Genomic DNA, 18290 nt, shown 5'->3' with positions numbered 1-18290 from the left:
TGCCAAGACAACAGGGAAAAGGACTTGAAGGCGTTTCATAGCTCCACTTCCCAGGAATAATTTTCTGTATAATCAGAAAGAAAAGAGGTTGAACTGGCTCATGGTTCTACAAGCTTTAAATAAATCATAGAGGCTCCCGCTTCTGGAAGGACTCAGGAAGCCTCCCAGTCATACCAGAAGACCAAGGCAACGGGATGTTGTATATGGTGGAAGTGGGAACAAGACAGAGAGAGGAAAAAGGTGCCACACCCTGTTATACAACCAGATCTCCTGAGAACTCCTTATCATAAGGTCAGCATCAAGATGTGGCTTAACCATTGGTGAAAGATGTGCCCCTACCAACACCACCCCTCACTGATTCCAAGCAGAAGCCTGAGGCAGAGGCAGAACCTCTTGGAAAGCCTCTACCAGGGCAGTGGAAAAAGAAAAAAAATATATATATATGTATATAATACAAATATATGTGTGTATATAATACAAATATATATGTATATAATACAAATATATATATTTGTGCTTGGATGCTCCACGCAGGAGGTTACTATCCTCCAGACCACAGATTCATAGACCCACCAAAAGCTTGCACTCTCAGTATGGAAAAGCTACAGGCACTCAACAGCAGCAAAGCCCGTGAAAGCAGCCATGGGGCTAAAGCCTGCAAAGCCGCAGGTGCACTGCCCTAGTAGAGGTTTCCCATGTGGCTCTCCCTCTGCAGCAGGCTCCTCCCACTTTCTGCTACCCACCACCCTGTCACCACCCTACTGCCAGCCTACTCCTCCCCACCCTACCCACTGGTTTTTCCTTCCACCCCTACTAACCTGTTTATGATTAAATCACCTCCCACCAGGCCCCACCTCCAACTTTCAGGAAAACACTTCCCCATGAATTTTTTAGGGAAACACAGCCAAACCACGTAATTCTGACCCTGACACCCCCAAATCTCATGACCTTCTCACAGAGAAAAATACAAACATGCATTTTCAAAAGTTTCCCAACGTTTTAAATCAATCCAGCAGTAACTTAAATGTAATAAGTTCAAGTCTCATCCAAGACAAGGCTGCAATCCCTCCTGCCTGTAAGTCCCGGAATGTGAAAGAGAAGTCTTTTCTTTCAGGTTACAATGATAGTGCAGGCACTGGGTAAGCTTTCTCAATCCAAAGGGAAGATTTTCCCAGAAAAATAACACAGTTGGGACATGGGCCCAATGCGAGTCCAAAACCGAGCAGGACCGCATTCCTTTATCATGAATATCACACAGACTGCATTAAGGAGATAGAATTTAACCATTTGTGAAGGATCTGCCACCCACAGTGTCCATCATGATTAAATCACCTTCTACTGAGCCCCACATTTAACATTCCCCGTTACAATTCCACATGAGTTTTGGTAGGGACACAGAGCCAAATCATATTATTCTCCCATTGGACCCCAGTCTCACGTTCTTCTCATACTGCAAAATACAAAAATGCTTTCTCTACAGTTCCCCAATGTCTTAACTCATTCCAGCATTCACTCAAATTTCCAAAGCCCAAAGTCTCTTCTGAGACAAGGCTGCAGTCCCTTCTGCCCCGAGCCTCTGAAATACAAAGCAAGTTAATTACTTCCAAGGTACAATGATTGTACAGGGATTGGGTAAGCATTCCAAGCCAGAAAGAAGAAATTTGCCAGGAAGAAGGACAAAACACAGATGGAACTTACAGACACCATGCAAGTCAAAAACCCAGCAGGCCAGTCATTCCATCCTACAGTTCCAAATCATCTTTTTGGAATCTATGCCCACATCCAGAGCACATGGTGGTGTGATGGCTGGGATCCCAAGGTCTTGGGCAGCTCTGCACCTTTGCCACCGCAGAATCTTTTCCCTATAGCTGCCCTCATGGGCTGGGATGGTGTTGAATGCCTGTAGCTTTTCAACACTAACAGTGCAAGCAGTTGGTGGGTCTATGCAACTGGGGACTGGAAAATGGTGCCTCCCTCTGTGTTGACTCCAACCCTATACTCTCCTTCTGTTCTGTCCAAGTAGAGGTTTACTACGAGGCTCTGCCTCTTGGAAAAGCTTCTCGCTGGACACCCAGGCTTTCTGATACATCCTTTGTAGTGTAGATGAAGGCTCTGAAGCCTCTAGTCTTGTGCTCTGTGCACCTGCTGGCTTAACACTATGTGGAAGCCACCATGGCTCGGAGCTTGCACCCCTGAAGTAGTGACCCAAGCTGTACCTGTGCATCTTTCAGCCATGGCTGGAGCTGGAGCTGCAGGGATGCAGGCAGTAGTGTCCTGAGGCTGCACACAGCAGTGGGGCCATGGGACTGGCCCAGGAAACCATTTTTTTCACCTAAGCCCCAGGGCCAGTGACAGCAAGGGCTGCTTCAAAGGTCTTTGAAATATCTTCAAGGCCTTTTTCCCGTTGTCTTGAATTATTAGCACTGGGTCCCTTTTTATGCAAATATGTGAAGCCCTCTTGATTTTCCTCCTGAAAATCAGCTTCTCTTTTGGACCATTTGTCCAGTTTGCAAATTTTCCAAAAGTTTAAGCTCTGCTTCTCATTTAAATATAATTTCCAACTTATGGTCATTTCTTTGATCACACATAAGAGCATGGGCTGTTCAACGTAGGCAGGACAACTCTTGAGCTTTGCTGCTTAGAAGATCATTCCACCAGATACATCACCCTCAAGTTCAAAGTTTCACAGATCTCCCAGGCAGGGTCACTGTGTGGCCAATTACTTTGGCAAGGCAAAACAAAGAAACCTGGCTGGGCACGGTGGCTCAAGCCTGTAATCCCAGCACTTTGGGAGGCCGAGGCGGGTGGATCACGAGGTCAGGAGATCGAGACCCTCCTGGCTAACACGGTGAAACCCCGTCTCTACTAAAAATACAAAAAAAAAAAAAAATCTAGCCGGGCAAGGTGGTGGGCGCCTGTAGTCCCAGCTACTCGGAGGCTGAGGCGGGAGAATGGCGGAACCCAGGAGGCGGAGCTTGCAGTGAGCCGAGATCGCGCCACTGCACTCCAGCCTGGGCGACACAGCGAGACTCCGTCTCAAAAAAACAAAACAAAACAAAACAAAACAAAGAAACCTTGGCTCCTGTTCCCAGTAAGTTCCTCCATTTCATCTGAGATCTTCTAAGCCTGGCCTTCACTGTCCATCCTTCTCTTAGTCTTTTAATCACAACTATTGAACAAGTCTCTGCAATGATCCAACCTTTCCCTCATCTTCCTGTCTTCTGCCAAGCGCTCCAAACTCTCTAAGCTCTCAATTACCCAATTCAGAACCTGCTTCTACATTGTCAGCTATCTTTGTCACAGGCTGGCAATGTGGTAAAAGAAGAAATGTCCATTATCAGAGAGACACATCTAGAAGGTCTCTAATATTTGCATTAAAAAAGGCCCAGTGCAAATAACCAAGAGATTGAGGGAAAGGTCTAGAACCTATTTCATAGCTTCACTTCGCAGCATTAATTTTCTGTATGTACATAAGGAAAAGAGGTATAATTGACTCACAGTTCTTCAGGCTGTAAAGAAAGCATAATGGTTTCTGCTTCTAGGAGGACTCAGGAAGCCTCCCAATCACATCAGAAGACCAAGGAGCAATGAAATGTTTCATATGGCAGGAGTAGAAGAAAGATAGAGAGGAAAGAGGTATTATATCCTGTTATACCACTGGATCTCATGAGAACCCACTATCAGGAGATCAGCATCAAGAAGATGGTGCTTAACTACTGGTGAAGGATCCGCCCACCACCCCATATCCACCACCACTGTTTACAAGCAGCAGCCTGAGGCAGAGGCAGAGCCTCTTGGAAAATCTCTATTAGTGCAATGCAGAAGGAAAACATGGGCTTGAGGCCCCCACGCAGGACACCACCATCCTCCAGACACCAGAGTCATATACCCACCAATAGGTGTGGTATTATGTAGATAAACAAGTATCTACAATGGTCCAAATTTTCCCTCATCTTCCTGTCTTCTTTTAAGCTCTCCAAACTCTCCAACCTCTGGCTGTTACCCACTTCTTTACCTGCTTTACATGTTCAGCTTTCTTTGTTGTGGCGTGGTAATGTAGAAGAAAAGAAGTTCAATTTCAGGGGAAACTTCAAGAAGGCTGCAGATGTTTGCATTAAAAAGAATTCCAGTGCTAATAGCCAAGACCATGGGGAAAAGTCATTGAAGATATTTCATAGATCCACTTGGCAGTACTTATTTTCTGTGTGATCGTAATGAAAAGGGGTTCAATTGGCTCATGGTTCTGCAGGCTGTAAAGAAAGCATAGTGGCTTCTGCTTCTGGGAGGACCCAGGAAGCCTCCCAATCATACCAGAAGGAAAGCAGCAATGAAATGTTTCATGCGGCAGGAGTAGGAGGAAGCCTGAGAGAGGAAAGAGGTGCCACACCCTATTATAAAACCAGATCTCATGAGAACGCACTATCAGGACGTTTGCCTCAAGAAGATGGTGCTGTTAAGCACCATAAGATGGTGAAGGATCCGCCCCACAACACACCTCCATCCCCTAGTGCTTCCAGACAGAAACTGGCTGCAGAGGCAGAGCCTCTTGGAAATCCTGAAATATGGCAGTGCAGAAGGAAAATAAGGGCTTTGAATTGCCATGCAGGAGGCCACCATTCTCTAGACCCCAGATCCATAGACCTACCAACAAATCCCACCCTCAGTATAGAGAAGCTACAGGCACTCAACACCAGCCCAGCCCACGAGAGTAGCCATGGGGGCTAAAGCTGAAAAACCACAGGTGCACTGCCCTGGTAGAGCTTTCCCATCAGCCTATGCCTCCGCAGCAGGCTACTTCCCCTTCCTACCACCCACCACCCTCGCACCACCCTACAGCCAGCCTACTTTTCCCCACCTTATCCACCACTATTTCCTTCCACCCCACCCCTCCCATCCATGATTATATAATCTCCCACCAGGCTCCACCTCCAACATTTGGGATTACAATTCCACATGAGTATTTCTAGGGGCACACAGCCAAATCATACTATGCTGAACTTGAACCCCCCAAATCTCATGTCCTTCTCACAGAGTAAAACATAATCATGCCTTTTCAAAAGTTTCCAAAAGTCTTAACTCATTTCCATATTAACTCAAATATAAAAAGTTCAAAGTCTCATCTGAGACAAGGCTACAATCTCTTCTGCCCATGAGTCCCTGAAGTTAAAAGTGCATTCGTTTCTTTCAAGGTACAATGACGGTACAGGTATTGGGTAAGTTTCCTCAATCCAAAGGGAAGAAATTTCCAAGAAAAATAACACAAATGGGACCGCAGGCACAATGGACACCCAAAACCCAGCAGGCCAGTGTTCATTCAATCTCACAGCTCCAAAATCGTGAAGAGAACTCACTATCAGAAGGACAGCATCAAGGACATGGTGTTTAACCATTTGCAAATGATCCACCCCACCCCTGCCTTTCACCCGTAATCCCACCACCATCCCCCCAACTCTCCCTACCCCAATACCCCCCAACTCTCCCCACCCTTCCCCATCCAAACTCACTCTCCACCACGATTCTATCACCTTCCACCAGTCTCCACCTTTAACATTTTCCATTACAATGCCACATGAGTTTTGGGAGAGACACAGAGACAAATCATACTATTCTGTCCCTGGTCCACTAAATCTCATGTCTTTCTCACATTGCAAAATACAATGATGCCTTCCATATAGTCCCCCAAATCTTAACTCATTCCAGCATTTACTCAAATATCCAAAGCCCAAAGTCTTACCTGAGACAAGTCTACAGTCCCTTCTGCCCATGAGCCACTGAATTATAAAGCAAGTTAACTAGTACAATGATTATACAGGCAATGGGTAAGCATTCCCAGCTGATAGAATACAAAATTGCTAGAAAGAAACACAAAACACAGATGGGACTCATAGGATAAATAAATGTCCAAAATCCAGCAGGCCAATCACTCAATCCTACAGCTTCCAAATCATCCATTTAGAATCCCAGTCCCACATCCATTGCACGAGGGTATGAGGGCTGCTCTCTCAAGGCCTTGGGCAGATCTGCACCTGTGGCTTTGCAGTGTTCAGCCTCTGTGGCTGCTCTCATGGACAGGGCTGGTGTTGAGTGCCTGTAGCTTTTCCACACTGAGGGTGCAAGCTGTTTGTGGGTCTATGAATCTGGGGTTGGGAGAATGATGCCTCCCTGTGTGGGGACTTCAACCTTATATGTCCCTTCTTGGTTCCCCTAGTAGAGGTTTCCCATGAGGTTCTGTCTCATGGAAAAGCTTCTTCCTGGACATCCAGGATTTTCTGTACATCTTCTGGAGTCTAGATGGGGGCTCCCATCTCGATTCTTGCTGCAAGCACCTGCTGGCTTAACACTATATGGAAACCGTCAAGACTTGAAGCCACCTCTGGAGCAGTGACCCAAGCTGTACCTGTGCATCTTTCAGCCATGACTGGAGCTGGGGCTGCAGGGATGCAGCCAGCAGTGTCCTGAGGGTGCACACAGCAAGAAGGCCATGGAGCTTTCCCAGGAAACCATTCTTCTCTCCTAGGCCCCAGGGCCTGTGACAGCAAGGGCTGCTGCAGAGGTCTCTGAAATGCCTTCAAGGCCTTTTTGCCATTGTCTTGGCTATTTGCACTGGGCTCCTTTTTATGCACATACCCTGAGCCTTCTTGAATTTTCCCACTCAAAATCAGCTTTTCTTTTTGAACACGTGGCCAGGCTGAAAATTTTCCAAACTTTAGGTCTCCACTTCTCATTTAAATAGAAGTTCCATCTTGAAGTCATTTCTTAGGTAACACATAAGAACACAGGCTGTTCAATGCAGACAGGACACCTCTTATGCTATGCTGCCTAGATGTTCATTCCACCAGCTACATCCTAAATCACCACCCCCAAGTTCATAGTTCACAGATCTCCAAGGCAGGGTCACCGCGCAGCCACGTTCTTTGCTAAGGCCAATCAAATGTAATCTTGGCTCCTGTTAACAGGAAATTCCTCATTTTCATCTGAGACCCTTTAAGTCTGGACTTCAGTGTTTATCCTTTTGTCAGCCTTCTGATCACAAGGATTTAACAATTCTCTACAGTGGTCCAAACTTTTCCTCATCTTGCTGTCTTCTAAGCTTTCCCAACTCTCCCGACCTTTATCTTTTACCTACTTCTGAACCTGCTTCTACACTGTCAGCTATCTTTGTTTGTCACAGCCTGGCAATGTAATAAAAGAAGAAAAGTCCATTTTCAGGGGGAAAGTTCACAAAGGCTTCAGATATTTGCATGAAAAGAAGCTGAGTGCTGGTTGCCAAGACAAAGAGGAGAGAGCCTTGAAGGCATTTCATGGCTCCACTTTACAGCACTAATTTTCCATATGATCATAAAGAAAAGAGGTTTAACTGGCTCACGGTTCAGCAGGCTGTAAAGGAAGCATAGTGGCTTCTGCTTCTGGGAGGACTCAGGAAACCTCCCAATCATACCAGAAGGCCTAGGGGCAAGGAGATGCTACATATGGCAGGAGTAGAAGCAAGACTGAGAGAGGAAAGAGGTGCCACACCCTGTTATATCACCAGATCTCATGGGAACGCACTATCACGAGGACAGCATCAAGAAGATGGTGCTTAACCATTGGTGAAGGATATGCCTGCCACCCCCACCCCTGCTGTTTCCAGGCAGAAGCCTGCTGCAGAGGCAGAGTTCTTGGTAAACTTCTACTAGGGCAGTGCAGAAGGAAAATATGGACTTGGAGCCCCCACGCAGGGGCTACCACCCTCCAACCCCAGATTCATAGTCCCACCAACAGCTTGCACCCTCAGTGTGGAAAAGCTACAGGCACTGAACACTAGTCAAGTCCTTGACAGTGGCAATGGGGGCTCAAACCTGCAAAGCCACAGGTGCACTGCCCTAGTAGGGGTTTTCCATGAGGCTCTGCCTCTGCAGCACACTACTACCCCTTCCTAATACCCTCCACCCTCGAAACCACCCTACAGCCAGCCTACTCCTTCCCACCCTACCCACCCCTATTTCCTTCCACACCCCCCACCCATCCATAATTAAATCACTCCCTCCCAGTCCCTCATCTTTCTGTCATGCTCCAATACCTCCAAACCCTTCCAATCTTTGTTTGCTAGCCACTACTGAGCCTGCTTCTACTTTTTCAGGTATCTGTATAGCAGGCTGCCTATGGAGTAATAATGCAAAACCCAATTTAAGGGGAAAAATTGAAGAAGACTTTAGAAATTTGCACATAAAAACCCCTGTGCTAACAGCCAAGACAAAGGGAAAAAGGCCTTGAAGACATTTCACAGCTCCTCTAGGCAGTTTTACTTTTCTGTATTATTGTAAATAAAAGAAGTTTAATTGACTTATGATTCTGCAGGCTGTGAAGCAAGCTTAGTGTCTTCTGTTTCTCAAAGGAATCTGGAAGCCTCCTAATTATATCACAAAGCCAAGGGACAATGAGACGTCTCCTAAGGCAGGAGTAGGAGGAACACAGAATGAGGACAGAGAGGTTCCACAGCCTGTTAAACAACCAGATCACATGAGCACTCACTCACTCTCAGGACAGCATCAAGGGGATGGTGCTTCATCATTCGTGAATGATCCACCCCCACCCTTTTATGACTAAATCTTTTGCCACCTAGGCCCCACCTCTAATATTAGGGAATAGAATTCTGCATGAGTTTTGGTAGGGACACAGGGACAGAATAGTCCCTGACCCCACAAATCTCATGTCCTTCTCACATTGCAAAATACAATCATGCCTTTCCAGCATGAGTCTTAACTCATTTCAGCATTAATTCATTTCAGCATTAACTCAAAGTTACAAAGTCCAAAGTCTCATTTGAGTCAAGGCAACCGTCACTTTTGCCTATGAGCCTCGGAAATAGAGAGCGAGTTCACTGCTTCTAAGGCACAACGATGGTACAGGCATTGTATAAGCTTTCCATATCCAAAAGGAAGACATTTTCCAGAAATCTTCTTATTTCTGAGACCTCCTCAGCCTGGCCTTCACTGTCCATGTTTCCGACAGGATTTTTGTCACAACCGTTTAACCAGTCTCTATGATGGTCCAAAAGTGTTCTCATCTGTCTATCTTCTTTTGAGCCCTCCAAACTCTTCCAACCTCTGCCCATTACCTGGTTCCAAAGCTGCTTCCATATTCTCGGGTATCTTTATAGCAATGCTCCAATCCTCACTGGCCATTTTCTGTATGATTTATTTTGAAGAAGAGGTTTAATTGACTCACGGTTCTGCAGGGTGGACAGGAAGCACAGTGGCTTCTGCTTCTGGGAGGCCTCAGACATCCTTCAATCATGGTGGAAGGCAAAGACAGAGTGAGTAAGTTGTCTCACATGGCAAGAGGAAAACACGGAGAGTAGGGAGGTGACCCCGAGTTTTCCGTGACTAGATCTCATGAGAAGTCACTCATGATTGTGAGGATGCTGAACCATTCACGAGAAATTTGCTTCATAATTCAATCACCTTATACCAGGATCCACCTTCCACAATAGGAAATATAATTCAACAGGAGACTTGGTGGGGACAAACATTCAAATGACATCATCAATCTTTGAGTATAAAGACATCCACAGCAGGCTTTATCCAGCCAACTTCTTGGAGATTCTTTATAGGATTTGAGGCCTATAGCACATACACTAAAATATTCATACTTCAAAAAGCCGTAAAGTGGTATTATCATTCTTCTAAAAGTTACAATGGTAGTTTAGGCATTCATAGCATGATTTAATTCATGTTTGCTACTGTTTCTATTCTGTCATCATATTAACTGTTTCCTACACAATTCTGTATTCAGTTAGATTTCAGTTGATCACAAAACCGTCCTTGTGCTACCACCGATAGCTGGCACTAGCTCTTTGCTCTAATGTTATTATTCTCTGTAGAATGAATCCTTGAACTGGAAACAGTCCACGATCGAGTATCTAGTCATTCAACACTATCAATTCCTGGGTGACTTTTTGAAAAAACAATATCTCTTGTTGCAAGAAATGCAGCATCTGTGAGTCCATGTCTCTCACTCGAATTGGATGAAAGTGGTGAATTTCAGCCAAAGTGGCCAAAGATCTCCTGTTCCTGTGATTCTGACATCATCAGCCTCTGCACCTCTGTCTTCACTTCTGACACATATTGCTGGCTCTCCGTGACTTTGGCAAGAGCGTCCTTGTGCATGTGGATGATGTCCAGGATGTTGGTCTGGTGTGCCTGAGACAGCACTAACAGGTCCATGACTGGGTCCAGATCCTGCCTGGGCTGACTGGCAAAGAGCTCACTGACAGTGTGGAAGGCCTCTATGGTGAAGTGGATGGCCTGGTCCGACTCCAATGCCTGGCTGAGGCTGAAGTACTGGCTGCCATCTGAGGCTCTTTCTTGAAGCCTGTCACCATCATCTGCCTGCATGTCAACTCACTGGCTGTGAAGTTGAGCTGAGTGCCCTGCTGTCCATCTTCTTGGTGAAGCACTTGAAGCTGTCAATCTTGCTCTCCCATTCCTAAAGTTTGAGGGTCACTTGGGGTGGGCTCAGGGACAGGAAGAATCTGGAACTCACCATCTCATCCTACTCAGCCTTCCCCTTGCCCTGTCTCCAGGCTGTCTCTTCAGTGCTGGTGGGGCACATCAGGAAGTGACAAAGAATGTGGCACTGTGCCCTCACCCAGAAGCTGGCCATGTGGTTCATCCACCAGACTGGGCCCTTTCTGAACTTGAACATAGATGCCACTTCACCACCGAAGCCTTCAACGCTGCCAGGGAGATCTTCGCCAATCAGCCCAGGCAGGACCTGGACCCAGTCATGGACCTGTTAGTGCTGCCTCAGGGACACCAGGCCAACATCCTGGACATCATTCACATACACAAGGAAGCTCTTACCAGAGTCCTCCTCAAGATGGCCTGTGGTCTGCCTCTTGGCACCCAAGAAGCCCACAGTGCTGTAGGAGCCCTGATGCATGGGCTGGAGCCCCAAAGGCAGCGCACAGCCTGCTCCTGAGCCTGCTGCTCATATCCTCTATGTGGCTCCATTAGCAGCACAGTTGTTGCACTGAGGCCTGTGCATGCCAGGCAAGGCCAAGCTGGCTCAAAGAGCAACCAGCCACCTCTGCAAGGGTGTGCCAGGGACAGGTGGAAGAGTCCCCAACTCACTCACTGCCAGTCAGGGTCAATCAGTTATTCTGCCCTGGAAGTAGGGCCCCAGTGCCATCTGCTTTTCCTCAGGCCTCCACTTCATCAGCTGTCAGGTGGTGGTCACTCAGGGTGTGGGAACCTGGCCATCCCTGTTGTCTTGAGTGGGTGAGGTTGGTGTCTGGTCCACCTGCTCCTGGCACACCCTTGCAGAGGTGGCTGGTTGCTCTTTGAGCCAGCTTGGCCATGCCTGGCATACATAGGCCCTGGGTACTGACAAGCTGCTCTGACTGAGCTTGTATTGTCTTGGGCCAAATTCTAAGTCTGGCCAGGGTCACAGAAGGATGCGTCCCCTGGGTGGTAATCCTGGCTGCTGCAGGGGGGTGCATGGTGCCTCTCCCATCCCAGGGCTCAGGATGAGGCCCGACTGAGGACCCTTTAGGTATGGGACTTGTGTCCCAGAAGGTGGCCTCTGTCACAAAGGTTGGGTGAGAAGATGTATGGCACGCTGCTGGCTGCCAGGGCTGTTGGGATGACACATTCACCCTTCCTTCCAGGGACCTCAAAGTGACCAGCTTCCCCTTTAAGAATGACTTCCCAAGGCCCAGGAGTCATCTGGGGCTGCAGGGCAGCTGGCCGCACACTGCCCTGGCTTCTTCCATGATGTGCTGGTCACTACCCACCAAGGGGAGTCACATGCAGGCACCATGCAGGGCGCTGGTCTCTGGACCTGCATCTTGGTTATCATGGAGCCAGACTGAGCCTGGTGACAGGGCCCTGATGGGGTTGTCCTGGTGGTCCTGGAGGTGTCCAGAGGAGATTCAGAATGGAATTGCTGTGAGGATGAATGAGATGACTGTCAGCACAGAACAAGCACCCGGTGAATGTTTAGGGTTTATCCTCAGTAGCTGCCCAGAGGCCAAAACCACCCACCTGATAGTGACTGTCCCCAAGACAGGAGGAAGAGAAGAGAGCGTGTCCCACTCACCTGAGTCTGATGAGTCAGCTGTGCTGAGATGTGCTTCTCACGCAGAAAACAGTCCTTCACGCAGAGCCACTCACAGACTCTGCTGTGTGCCTCTAACTGCTCCACAACACAGAGGCGATGGGGGCTCAGCAGCAGTGACATCGTGGGGTGACACAACCCAGCACAACTGGAGCCTGCTTGGGTCAAGAGGGCCCAGAGTCAGTGTCCTCTATCCCCTGAACTGACATGTGTGCATGCAGTGTGTTTGTGCCTGTGTGGGTGCCTGTGTGTGTGTGCGTATGTGTGTGTTTGTCTTGCTTCTCTGGCCAGGCCTAGCTTCTGCACGCAGGGGAGCACTCAGGTCTCACCACTGTCACCATCAAAGTCCATGGCCAGCATTAGAGCCTCTACAGATGCTCCCCAATCTCTGCCTTCCCCACTCATGGGGGTCCTGGGGATGCAGACAAAGGAGGGGCACCGGGTAGAGCAGAGAGGGCTGGCACCCTCTCTAGGTGGAACGCAGGTCCTGTGTAAAGTTGTAGGTCTGCCAAGCAGTGCTGGATTCAACACATCTTTTCATCTTCTTTTACCAGCCACCCGCCAGGGTGACCTGAGTCACCTTCCCTGCAGATGGAGGCAAGGAGACTCCACAGACAAACCCCCTGCCTGAGGTCACACAGTGGCCAGCTGGCCACGTGCCTACTGACCAGCCACCCCTGACCAGATCCCTACTGACGAGGCCCCTAATGACCACTCCTCCATTGACCAGGTCCCACTGACCAAGTCCCAACTGACCATGTCTTCCTAACCAGGCTCACACTTAATAGGTCTCATGGGCCAGACCCCACTGACCAATTTCCCACTGACCTGGTTCCCACTGCCCAGGTTCCCACTGACAAGACCACAATTTCCCAGGTTGCCGCTCTCCCGTCCCTCACTGAACAAATCTCCATGGATCAGTCCCCAGCTGACCGAGTGCCCTCTGACCAGGCCCTCACTGACCAGGCTCCAAGCCACTAAGGCCCCACACTGACCAGGCCCCTGGTATACTGTATAGGCCCCACCAACCAGTTTTTCATTGTTTATGTTCCAACCGATCAGGCCCCACTAATAAGAACCCCGCTGACCAGGTCCCCACTGACCAGCCTTCCAATGACTATGTCGCCAGGTCCCCACTGATGAGAACTTTACTGAGGAGGACACCACTAACCAGGCCCCTGCTGATCAGGTACCAACTGACTAGGTCCTAATGACCAGGTCATTTCTGACCATGGTCTACCCACCAGGCCCGTGAGCAGCGCTGCATAAAGTCTCATTGCAATGCCCCCCCCCTTAGCCCACAGACCCTCCCTCCCTGCATGTAAGCCCAGAGGTCAGGTCTTGGGGGTTTTCTTGGGACAAGGCCTCTCTTCCAAGACACAGGGAGAGACAGTCAGCCTCAGGCTCCAGGTAGCCAGCTTCGCCCTCATCCCCTAAGGCCCTCAGGGTTCATCTCAAAGGAGACAGTGAGGTGTCCTGGCACAGCCTGGAAACCCCAACTACCCTATTCCTGAGTGACAGAGTGAGAGGAAGGGAGGGACATTTGGCAGACGAGACACCCTGTGCTGCTGGGTCTCCCAGGGCCCTTCCCGCAGAGCCCGATCTAGAGACACAGCACAGAGGCTGCAGGGAGACTAACCCAGAACCCTTGAGCCTGAGCCAGGGACCTCACGAGGACTGTCCCCAGACAGCCAGAAGGCCCTCTGCTAGTTTCTTTGTACCTCAGTGGATGCAGCAGCTGTTCTTCTGTTGGGGACCAGTGAGCACATGCTGGGGAGGGCTCGCCTGTGCTTCCTCAGTGGCTCCACCTCTGCTTCTAAGAAAAATCACTCATTCCAGGGCTGGGGCAGAGAAAATACAAGATTATCTTAGAACATCTTGTGCCAGAAAGTAAAAAAGTGCTGACAGAGTAACGGGCACAAATCAAAAAGACATAAAGTCAGCTTGGACTGTCTACCACTGGCCTAATCTTGGGGAATTGGAGCACCAGAATCATGAGCTTTCCCTTCTCCTTTATTTATTGGTTTTATTTCTCCATGTAGAACAAAGAAGAGAATCAGAAAATAATCACCCGGCAACCATTGGAGTAATAATGGTTCAAACACAAGTCATCCATGAAATGTCAAATCTAGTGTGTTTTGAGGAGTAACCAGATATTTACAGAGCCTCAGATCATCTCCACACAAAATACGGTTCAACTACGAAAAGAAAATCATAACATTAGCATGGACAAGCCTGGCAGGTACTCCTTAGGTCTCCTAAGTAATAAAAACTGTGACATGCAAATAAGTCTTCGATGACCTTTACTAAAGAATCAATGATGACTTGGTTGTTTGGCTGTTTAAACAGCTGGCATTTGGGCAATTTGAGTATGTCAAACTCAATAATAATGGTTTTCATCTGCAAGATCCACTTAAAACTGAAGGAGACTGAAAAACATCATTTCAAATACCCTACAAATTATCTTCATACATATGATACAAAAAATCCTACTTCAGTAAAGATTGTGATGTTGTATATTTTATAAGAAACAATTAAAATGTTGTGTAAATAGCCCAGTAATAAAGTTTTATAATCTTTTGAATCATACAATTTTTCCTTAAGATTTTATGGTTAAATATTCTCTTGATTAGATGTAGCTTACTAGTGGATTCCGTAGAAGAAAGTAGATGGGTGAAAGTGTCCAACACAGCAACAGCTGAAAAGAAAAACAAAGAATTTTGTTCTTTACCTAAAACACTTCAGTTAACTCAGTGTGATTTTAAAAACTAAAGAGTTGAGAACTTTATCAGAGTTAATAAGAATGAGAAATATGTATGTACATTTACAATACAAAATTACTATTAAATAATTTACACATGGCATTAGCTCTAATTGTGTTTAAATATCAGAGCTTTCTCATTCTTCATTCATCTACGCAACAGACATGTGCTAAGGTTCTAGAACCAGCACTGGAATTTCAAGATGAAGATGGTATGGTCCACCTCCCAACAGTCCTATGCTATACCCTAAAAAAACAGACAAGACAACGTCCATATAGAGTCATGGATACATGAGAGGTATACAGCAGGGCACTACTGGAACACACAGAAGGGTCAGCTATCCCACTTTTATGTCAATATCATGGGCTTTCTCGTGGAGGAGATAATATAGGTTGATACCTGAAGGACAAGGAAAAGCTCATCAGAGAGAGGGAAGAGGTGCAGGCAAAGAGCCTGAGGTGAGGAAGAGCCCTGCGGAGTTCCGCTCCGTCCAGTTTGGCGCTAGAGCAAAGGGCAGAGTGCAGTAAGTGGTGAGAGACAACGCTGAGTAACTTGACAGGAATCACATTGACGTGGATATTTTTATTTCATGGTGAAATGTTGGAACTTTTCCTGAGAACAGATGTAACCCAATGACACATTTAATGACAGGAGATTTAAAATGTCACCTGTCAAGTGACTGCTTATGAAGGGTTATTGCTCAGCTAAGTATATCTGAATGAGTCTGAGGTCTGTTGGCCTTCAATCTCTACCAAAACCCTGAGAACTTGATGATGTCTTTGTTTTCTGAGAATCGTTTCAGGGTGCTGGCTGACAGTTCCATGAGGATGGCAAAACTTAAGAAAGGGTAGAGCTAGTGAAAAAGAGATGCATAGACTTCTTGTGAACTTTTTAAGCTATGGGATGTGATGAATTTACGGTGCGCAAGGGCAGTCTTCTCTGTGAAAGTTTTTGTTTTCACATCTTTCATTAGATGTGTGTAAGAAAAAAATACTTAACGTGGTTCTATTAACCCAACAATGAAAAGGAATGCCATTTGTTATTTACATTTTGTTTCTAAAATAAACCTAAATTTAAGGAATAAATTTTGGCAACATACTTCTCTTTGTTTCCCTAATTATTTGTTCTATACAGTCTGGCTCCATCTAAAATACGTGAAAATAATAATAATGTTTAAGTTAAACAAGAAATATTATCATGAAAATATCACTTACAAATTGTGGCCTTTAGCATTTTTAGTGACTAGACATAACTTGAAGTTTTCTTAAAAAGAAAAATAATTACATACATAAAGTAAAATTTCTACTTATTTTAATTTAGATAACAGAGGATGTATCTGTGTAATGCTGCTTAGAGTAATCGGACAAAAATACAGTTAATATTGGTCTATTGCATATACATGATTTTAGAAAGGTGGTGTTTATTAGTACAAAGGTTAAACAATGGCCAGGCGTGGTGGCTCATGCCTGGAATCCCAGCACTCGGAGAGGCCAAGATGGGAAGATCACGAGGTCAGGTGATCGAGACCATCCTGGCCAACATGAGGAAACCTGGTCTCTACTAAAAATACAAAAATCAGCTGGGCGTGTTGGCACAACCCTGTAGTCCCAGCTACTTGGGAGGCTAAGGCAGGAAAATTGCTTGAAGCCAGGGGTTGGAGGTTGCAGTGAGCCCATATTGCACCACTACACTCCAGACTGGTAACAGAGTGAGACCCTGTCTCAAAAGAGAAAAAAAAAAATTAAAGTCATCTTTTACAACGAATGCATTCCTTTGAAATTTTTAGCAAAACTCTGTCCTTTATAAAAGTTTAATCCATTTTTTTACTCCAATAAATTTTATCTTAAAAAGAAATTTCTATTCTCTACTTATACTAAACTTTTTTATGGTAAATTTTTCTTTTTCTTTTTTTTTTCTAGTTTGTATTCTCAATTAAGGTGGTTCCTGTGGAGGTTTTCTCCAAAGGTATGTTGAGGCATGCCAAGATTTGGAGTACAATTGAACCCATCACACAGGCAGTGAGCATACGACCCAATAAGTAATTTTTCAACCCTGGCCCACTCTGTCCCTCCCTGTTCTTATTTCTCAGTGTCTATTATTCCCATGTTTATGATAATGTGCACCCAATGTGTAGCTCCCACATGAGTGAAAGCAGGAGATATTTGGTTTCTGTTTCTGTGTTAGTTTGATTAGGGTAGTGGATTCCAGCCGTATCCACATTGCTGTAAAGGACCTGATTTTGTTCTTTTCATGGCTGCAAAGTATTCCATTGTATATATGGAATTCTCCAATCTAGCTTGGATTTTCAATCTACCTTGGATGCACCTGGATTGACTCCACGTCTTTGCTATTTTGAATAGTGCTGCAATGAACACACATGTTCACGCATCTTTATGTTACAATGATTTATTGTCCTTTAGGTATACCCCTAGTATAGTAATGGGGTCATTCTTAGTACTTAATTTCCAAACTGCTTTCCATAGCAGCTGAACTAATTGATATTGCTACCAGCAGTGAGTGTTTCCTTTCCTCCACAGCCTCCCCAACATATATATATATATTTGTATGTGTATATATATATTTATGTATATGGTTTTACTTGTTAACAAAAGTCATTCTGACTGGTGTGAGATGGTATCTCACTGATGTTTTATTTGGCAATTCTCTGATGATTAGCAATGGGAAGTATTTGTTAATGTGTTTGTTGGCCACTTACATGTGTTATTTTGAGAAGTGTCTGTTCACGTCCTTTGCCCAGTTTTAATGGTGTTATTTATTTTTCGCTTGATTTGTTTAGGTCTCTTATGGATTCTGGATAATACGCATTTGCTGTATCCATAGTTTGTGAATATTTTCTTCCATTATTTAGGCTGTCTGTTTAATCCAGTGACAGTTTCTCATGCTGTGCAGAAGCCCTTTAGCTTAATTAGATCACACTTGTCAATTTTGTTATTCTTGTAGTTGCTTTTGAGGAGTTAGCCATAAATTAATTGACAAGCATGACATCCAGGAGAGCCTTTCCTAGGATTTCTTCCAGGATTTTTATAGTCAGAGGACATACTTATATGTAAGAAAGGTGGCCGGGCGCGGTGGCTCAAGCCTGTAATCCCAGCACTTTGGGAGGCCGAGATGGGCGGATCACGAGGTCAGGAGATCGAGACCATCCTGGCTAACACAGTGAAACCCAGTCTCTACTAAAAATACAAAAACTAGCTGGGCGAGGTGGCGGGCGCCTGTAGTCCCAGCTACTCAGGAGGCTGAGGCAGGAGAATGGTGTAAACCGGGAGGCGGAGCTTGCAGTGAGCTGAGATCTGGCCACTGCACTCCAGTCCGGGCGACAGAGCGAGACTCCACTCAAAAAAAAAAAAAAAGAAAGGCACAAACTTTTTTTTTTTTTTTTTTTTTAGATAGTCTCCATCACCCAGGCTA

The 18290-nt window shown here is 46.1% G+C and overlaps 1 long non-coding RNA gene across 3 annotated transcripts; it reads right to left on the bottom strand.

The window, feature by feature from the left end:
- Positions 1-8037: 8037 nt before the first annotated feature.
- Positions 8038-16423, bottom strand: LOC117082485. 3 transcript variants are annotated; one of them, XR_004436665.1, is made up of 4 exons: positions 15961-16003; positions 14744-14797; positions 12082-13940; positions 8038-11928 (listed from the first exon to the last, which is right to left on the bottom strand). It is a non-coding gene; the product is annotated as an uncharacterized LOC117082485 (long non-coding RNA). The 3 variants fall into 3 exon arrangements; XR_004436646.1 differs by having other exon boundaries at positions 12082-12254; positions 13821-16423; XR_004436635.1 differs by having other exon boundaries at positions 14744-16423.
- Between the last annotated feature and the right edge of the window lie 1867 nt (positions 16424-18290).

The sequence above is a fragment of the Trachypithecus francoisi genome, unplaced genomic scaffold (genome assembly GCF_009764315.1).
Source record: "Trachypithecus francoisi isolate TF-2019V2 unplaced genomic scaffold, Tfra_2.0 Contig00260, whole genome shotgun sequence".
NCBI classification, from domain to species: domain Eukaryota; kingdom Metazoa; phylum Chordata; class Mammalia; order Primates; family Cercopithecidae; genus Trachypithecus; species Trachypithecus francoisi.
This window is presented reverse-complemented; position numbering and strand designations above follow the sequence as displayed.